This window comes from Hyla sarda, unplaced genomic scaffold (assembly GCF_029499605.1).
Source record: "Hyla sarda isolate aHylSar1 unplaced genomic scaffold, aHylSar1.hap1 scaffold_1870, whole genome shotgun sequence".
NCBI lineage: Eukaryota > Metazoa > Chordata > Amphibia > Anura > Hylidae > Hyla > Hyla sarda.
Genome location: NW_026608522.1, coordinates 1 through 6,937, shown reverse-complemented (window position 1 = coordinate 6,937; position 6,937 = coordinate 1). Strand labels below are relative to the sequence as shown.

General features: G+C 46.2%; 3 non-coding genes across 3 annotated transcripts; all 3 read right to left on the bottom strand.

Annotated features, from left to right (window-relative positions):
* Positions 1-2,076: 2,076 nt before the first annotated feature.
* LOC130315362 (U2 spliceosomal RNA) lies at positions 2,077-2,267 on the bottom strand. The gene has a single exon (XR_008862899.1). It is a non-coding gene; the product is annotated as a U2 spliceosomal RNA (small nuclear RNA).
* A 2,105-nt stretch (positions 2,268-4,372) lies between these two features.
* LOC130315355 (U2 spliceosomal RNA) lies at positions 4,373-4,563 on the bottom strand. Its single transcript, XR_008862893.1, has one exon. It is a non-coding gene; the product is annotated as a U2 spliceosomal RNA (small nuclear RNA).
* Positions 4,564-6,654: 2,091 nt separating this feature from the next.
* On the bottom strand, positions 6,655-6,845 carry LOC130315342 (U2 spliceosomal RNA). The gene has a single exon (XR_008862882.1). It is a non-coding gene; the product is annotated as a U2 spliceosomal RNA (small nuclear RNA).
* Positions 6,846-6,937: the final 92 nt, after the last annotated feature.

Here is a 6,937-nt window from a genome sequence, read left to right as displayed (position 1 = left end):
AACCGTGAAAGGGGCGGGCCCAACAAGGTGCCCTTCATGGGCACTATCACTGCTTGCTGTCAGGGAGGCTGCCAGACAATTTTCCATGCACACTCTGGGCTGGGGGGCAGTCAACCACCAGTACACACAGCAGAACCTAAACCCATACCATTATTGCTAAGCAGCAAGACAGGGGCCCATTGCACTCCCACGGGGCCTTTTTAAATGCAATCCATAACCCGGATTTGCCAGGAACCCTTCTTACTCCTCCTACTTGCATGTGACACTGGGCTTAGGATCTGCATAGGAAACACACACACAAGCACACACCTACCTTTGTTGCCTGCAGATGCCTCCTTGGCTGTCCCCAAACGGTATCAAACCAACACCCACGGGAAGCTGTAAGCATAGAGGACATGCCTGCACCCCATTGGACTTACCTGTGTGGGTTAAATCCGGGTTATTTGACAACCTATGGCGGTGATGGTTCTGCTCAGGCAGAGCAGTGCTGATGCTCCTCATAAAGCTGTCGCTGCTGTGAAGGTTCTAGGTGACATCACAAATCCCTATGGTTACATACACAACAAAGCTGGGTTGTTGTTGTTTACACTCTGCAAGGCCTGTGGAAGTGAGTGACATCATAGCACTGTAGTTCTGAGGGTTCTAGATGGATGCAACAATCTCCTGTTGCTTCTATGAAGGCCATAATAGACGACATCACCAAACAGCTCCATAGTCACATACACAGCAAAGGAGAGATGTTGTTTACACCTAGTGATGTCAGTGGTATTGAGTGACATCACAGCACAGTGCTAAGGCTCCTGGGCCTGGACACAGCAGCGGCTGCAATATCTCAACGGAGAATACGTTTATATATATGTGTGTGTGTGCGCGTATATATATATATATATATATATATATATATTTCTCCGCCGAAATCACTTTTAAACCCATTTCCACCTTTTTTTCCCTTCTCTTCCTCTTACTTTTTTTTCACGTTTTTTTACGTTTTTCTCCTTTTCGCCTCTTTTCTGGGCGTATTATTCTTCTTTTTCTTCTTTTTTTTCGTCTAATGCATACCCCATCAGTGCAGCAATGCTTATTCAATACCGCCAGCAGATGGAGACACTGGGGGATAATTTTCTAAGGATTTATACTGATTTTTCCTGTCTGAATTTGTCGCACAGAAAGTTGCAGGCCAAATATGTGTGACATTTCTGCGACTTTAGCTTCTAGAGCATTTTTACAACATTATACATAGGTGCTGAATACATAAAAAGCGACTGTTCAGCGACAGACAAGTCGCATCGGCTGAAAGTAGGCCAGAATGTCAGTCCATGTTGGAGCAGGTTTAGATACAGTCTAAAGTATAGATCTCAAAGTCTGTGCACAGAATTTAGCAAGGGCCTCGCACCTTCTGATGCATCAGGTAGGTGCACAATAGCATAGCCTAACCCTCTGTACTTTGGTCTATATTGATGCGGGACATAGACAGCCAGCTGATGACCAATCCATTAGTGCAATGGATGGCTGGAAGCATTTGTCTTTGCCTTTGCAATACCACAGAAGCAATGCATGGTCAATGTACAGCAATGACACACCTGTGTGAACAGCCAGGAGACCCCCCCCCCCCCATGTTATGTTACATAGTTACATAGTTAGTACGGTCGAAAAAAGACATATGTCCATCAAGTTCAACCAGGGAATTAAGGGGTAGGGGTGTGGCGCGATATTGGGGAAGGGATGAGATTTTATATTTCTTCATAAGCATTAATCTTATTTTGTCAATTAGGAACATTCAGCACCCACCCGCTATCAAGGCAGCTGCCTATCATGTCATGCCCTACCTGCACAGGTGTGCTGGCTACTCAAATGATCCAATTAAGGAGGCCATTTAGTCAGCAGCAGCAGAAGTCCTGTGCCTGGACGCTCCAACAGCGGCCAGACACAAGCAGAAGCAGAAGCAGCAGAAGCAGCAGCAGCACCACCTTTTGTTTTTTGGCTGCAGCAGCAGCAAGGCCCACAGGGCTGGCTAGCTGGCTAGCCAGCAAGCAGGTAGCAATGAAAGTAGGAATCTTTCTTTTTAACCCTGTAAGGGGGTGGTGCACTGTACCCGAAGATACTGCCATATCGGGTCAATGCATAGGGCGACGGAAGCAAGCTTCGAAATCGGCCCCCGTTCTCAAAAATCCATTTAATATATGGTCCCCAGATAGGGGACGTATCAGATATTAAACTGATAAGAACAGATACTACACTTGATCTTAGCCAAAAGGCCGAGAAGCGATAACCGTGAAAGGGGCGGGCCCAACAAGGTGCCCTTCATGGGCACTATCACTGCTTGCTGTCAGGGAGGCTGCCAGACAATTTTCCATGCACACTCTGGGCTGGGGGGCAGTCAACCACCAGTACACACAGCAGAACCTAAACCCATACCATTATTGCTAAGCAGCAAGACAGGGGCCCATTGCACTCCCACGGGGCCTTTTTAAATGCAATCCATAACCCGGATTTGCCAGGAACCCTTCTTACTCCTCCTACTTGCATGTGACACTGGGCTTAGGATCTGCATAGGAAACACACACACAAGCACACACCTACCTTTGTTGCCTGCAGATGCCTCCTTGGCTGTCCCCAAACGGTATCAAACCAACACCCACGGGAAGCTGTAAGCATAGAGGACATGCCTGCACCCCATTGGACTTACCTGTGTGGGTTAAATCCGGGTTATTTGACAACCTATGGCGGTGATGGTTCTGCTCAGGCAGAGCAGTGCTGATGCTCCTCATAAAGCTGTCGCTGCTGTGAAGGTTCTAGGTGACATCACAAATCCCTATGGTTACATACACAACAAAGCTGGGTTGTTGTTGTTTACACTCTGCAAGGCCTGTGGAAGTGAGTGACATCATAGCACTGTAGTTCTGAGGGTTCTAGATGGATGCAACAATCTCCTGTTGCTTCTATGAAGGCCATAATAGACGACATCACCAAACAGCTCCATAGTCACATACACAGCAAAGGAGAGATGTTGTTTACACCTAGTGATGTCAGTGGTATTGAGTGACATCACAGCACAGTGCTAAGGCTCCTGGGCCTGGACACAGCAGCGGCTGCAATATCTCAACGGAGAATACGTTTATATATATGTGTGTGTGTGCGCGTATATATATATATATATATATATATATATATATATATATATATATATATATATATTTCTCCGCCGAAATCACTTTTAAACCCATTTCCACCTTTTTTTCCCTTCTCTTCCTCTTACTTTTTTTTCACGTTTTTTTACGTTTTTCTCCTTTTCGCCTCTTTTCTGGGCGTATTATTCTTCTTTTTCTTCTTTTTTTTCGTCTAATGCATACCCCATCAGTGCAGCAATGCTTATTCAATACCGCCAGCAGATGGAGACACTGGGGGATAATTTTCTAAGGATTTATACTGATTTTTCCTGTCTGAATTTGTCGCACAGAAAGTTGCAGGCCAAATATGTGTGACATTTCTGCGACTTTAGCTTCTAGAGCATTTTTACAACATTATACATAGGTGCTGAATACATAAAAAGCGACTGTTCAGCGACAGACAAGTCGCATCGGCTGAAAGTAGGCCAGAATGTCAGTCCATGTTGGAGCAGGTTTAGATACAGTCTAAAGTATAGATCTCAAAGTCTGTGCACAGAATTTAGCAAGGGCCTCGCACCTTCTGATGCATCAGGTAGGTGCACAATAGCATAGCCTAACCCTCTGTACTTTGGTCTATATTGATGCGGGACATAGACAGCCAGCTGATGACCAATCCATTAGTGCAATGGATGGCTGGAAGCATTTGTCTTTGCCTTTGCAATACCACAGAAGCAATGCATGGTCAATGTACAGCAATGACACACCTGTGTGAACAGCCAGGAGACCCCCCCCCCCCCCCATGTTATGTTACATAGTTACATAGTTAGTACGGTCGAAAAAAGACATATGTCCATCAAGTTCAACCAGGGAATTAAGGGGTAGGGGTGTGGCGCGATATTGGGGAAGGGATGAGATTTTATATTTCTTCATAAGCATTAATCTTATTTTGTCAATTAGGAACATTCAGCACCCACCCGCTATCAAGGCAGCTGCCTATCATGTCATGCCCTACCTGCACAGGTGTGCTGGCTACTCAAATGATCCAATTAAGGAGGCCATTTAGTCAGCAGCAGCAGAAGTCCTGTGCCTGGACGCTCCAACAGCGGCCAGACACAAGCAGAAGCAGAAGCAGCAGAAGCAGCAGCAGCACCACCTTTTGTTTTTTGGCTGCAGCAGCAGCAGCAAGGCCCACAGGGCTGGCTAGCTGGCTAGCCAGCAAGCAGGTAGCAATGAAAGTAGGAATCTTTCTTTTTAACCCTGTAAGGGGGTGGTGCACTGTACCCGAAGATACTGCCATATCGGGTCAATGCATAGGGCGACGGAAGCAAGCTTCGAAATCGGCCCCCGTTCTCAAAAATCCATTTAATATATGGTCCCCAGATAGGGGACGTATCAGATATTAAACTGATAAGAACAGATACTACACTTGATCTTAGCCAAAAGGCCGAGAAGCGATGAACCGTGAAAGGGGCGGGCCCAACAAGGTGCCCTTCATGGGCACTATCACTGCTTGCTGTCAGGGAGGCTGCCAGACAATTTTCCATGCACACTCTGGGCTGGGGGGCAGTCAACCACCAGTACACACAGCAGAACCTAAACCCATACCATTATTGCTAAGCAGCAAGACAGGGGCCCATTGCACTCCCACGGGGCCTTTTTAAATGCAATCCATAACCCGGATTTGCCAGGAACCCTTCTTACTCCTCCTACTTGCATGTGACACTGGGCTTAGGATCTGCATAGGAAACACACACACAAGCACACACCTACCTTTGTTGCCTGCAGATGCCTCCTTGGCTGTCCCCAAACGGTATCAAACCAACACCCACGGGAAGCTGTAAGCATAGAGGACATGCCTGCACCCCATTGGACTTACCTGTGTGGGTTAAATCCGGGTTATTTGACAACCTATGGCGGTGATGGTTCTGCTCAGGCAGAGCAGTGCTGATGCTCCTCATAAAGCTGTCGCTGCTGTGAAGGTTCTAGGTGACATCACAAATCCCTATGGTTACATACACAACAAAGCTGGGTTGTTGTTGTTTACACTCTGCAAGGCCTGTGGAAGTGAGTGACATCATAGCACTGTAGTTCTGAGGGTTCTAGATGGATGCAACAATCTCCTGTTGCTTCTATGAAGGCCATAATAGACGACATCACCAAACAGCTCCATAGTCACATACACAGCAAAGGAGAGATGTTGTTTACACCTAGTGATGTCAGTGGTATTGAGTGACATCACAGCACAGTGCTAAGGCTCCTGGGCCTGGACACAGCAGCGGCTGCAATATCTCAACGGAGAATACGTTTATATATATGTGTGTGTGTGCGCGTATATATATATATATATATATATATATATATATATATATATATTTCTCCGCCGAAATCACTTTTAAACCCATTTCCACCTTTTTTTCCCTTCTCTTCCTCTTACTTTTTTTTCACGTTTTTTTACGTTTTTCTCCTTTTCGCCTCTTTTCTGGGCGTATTATTCTTCTTTTTCTTCTTTTTTTTCGTCTAATGCATACCCCATCAGTGCAGCAATGCTTATTCAATACCGCCAGCAGATGGAGACACTGGGGGATAATTTTCTAAGGATTTATACTGATTTTTCCTGTCTGAATTTGTCGCACAGAAAGTTGCAGGCCAAATATGTGTGACATTTCTGCGACTTTAGCTTCTAGAGCATTTTTACAACATTATACATAGGTGCTGAATACATAAAAAGCGACTGTTCAGCGACAGACAAGTCGCATCGGCTGAAAGTAGGCCAGAATGTCAGTCCATGTTGGAGCAGGTTTAGATACAGTCTAAAGTATAGATCTCAAAGTCTGTGCACAGAATTTAGCAAGGGCCTCGCACCTTCTGATGCATCAGGTAGGTGCACAATAGCATAGCCTAACCCTCTGTACTTTGGTCTATATTGATGCGGGACATAGACAGCCAGCTGATGACCAATCCATTAGTGCAATGGATGGCTGGAAGCATTTGTCTTTGCCTTTGCAATACCACAGAAGCAATGCATGGTCAATGTACAGCAATGACACACCTGTGTGAACAGCCAGGAGACCCCCCCCCCCCCCCATGTTATGTTACATAGTTACATAGTTAGTACGGTCGAAAAAAGACATATGTCCATCAAGTTCAACCAGGGAATTAAGGGGTAGGGGTGTGGCGCGATATTGGGGAAGGGATGAGATTTTATATTTCTTCATAAGCATTAATCTTATTTTGTCAATTAGGAACATTCAGCACCCACCCGCTATCAAGGCAGCTGCCTATCATGTCATGCCCTACCTGCACAGGTGTGCTGGCTACTCAAATGATCCAATTAAGGAGGCCATTTAGTCAGCAGCAGCAGAAGTCCTGTGCCTGGACGCTCCAACAGCGGCCAGACACAAGCAGAAGCAGAAGCAGCAGAAGCAGCAGCAGCACCACCTTTTGTTTTTTGGCTGCAGCAGCAGCAAGGCCCACAGGGCTGGCTAGCTGGCTAGCCAGCAAGCAGGTAGCAATGAAAGTAGGAATCTTTCTTTTTAACCCTGTAAGGGGGTGGTGCACTGTACCCGAAGATACTGCCATATCGGGTCAATGCATAGGGCGACGGAAGCAAGCTTCGAAATCGGCCCCCGTTCTCAAAAATCCATTTAATATATGGTCCCCAGATAGGGGACGTATCAGATATTAAACTGATAAGAACAGATACTACACTTGATCTTAGCCAAAAGGCCGAGAAGCGATAACCGTGAAAGGGGCGGGCCCAACAAGGTGCCCTTCATGGGCACTATCACTGCTTGCTGTCAGGGAGGCTGCCAGACAATTTTCCATGCACA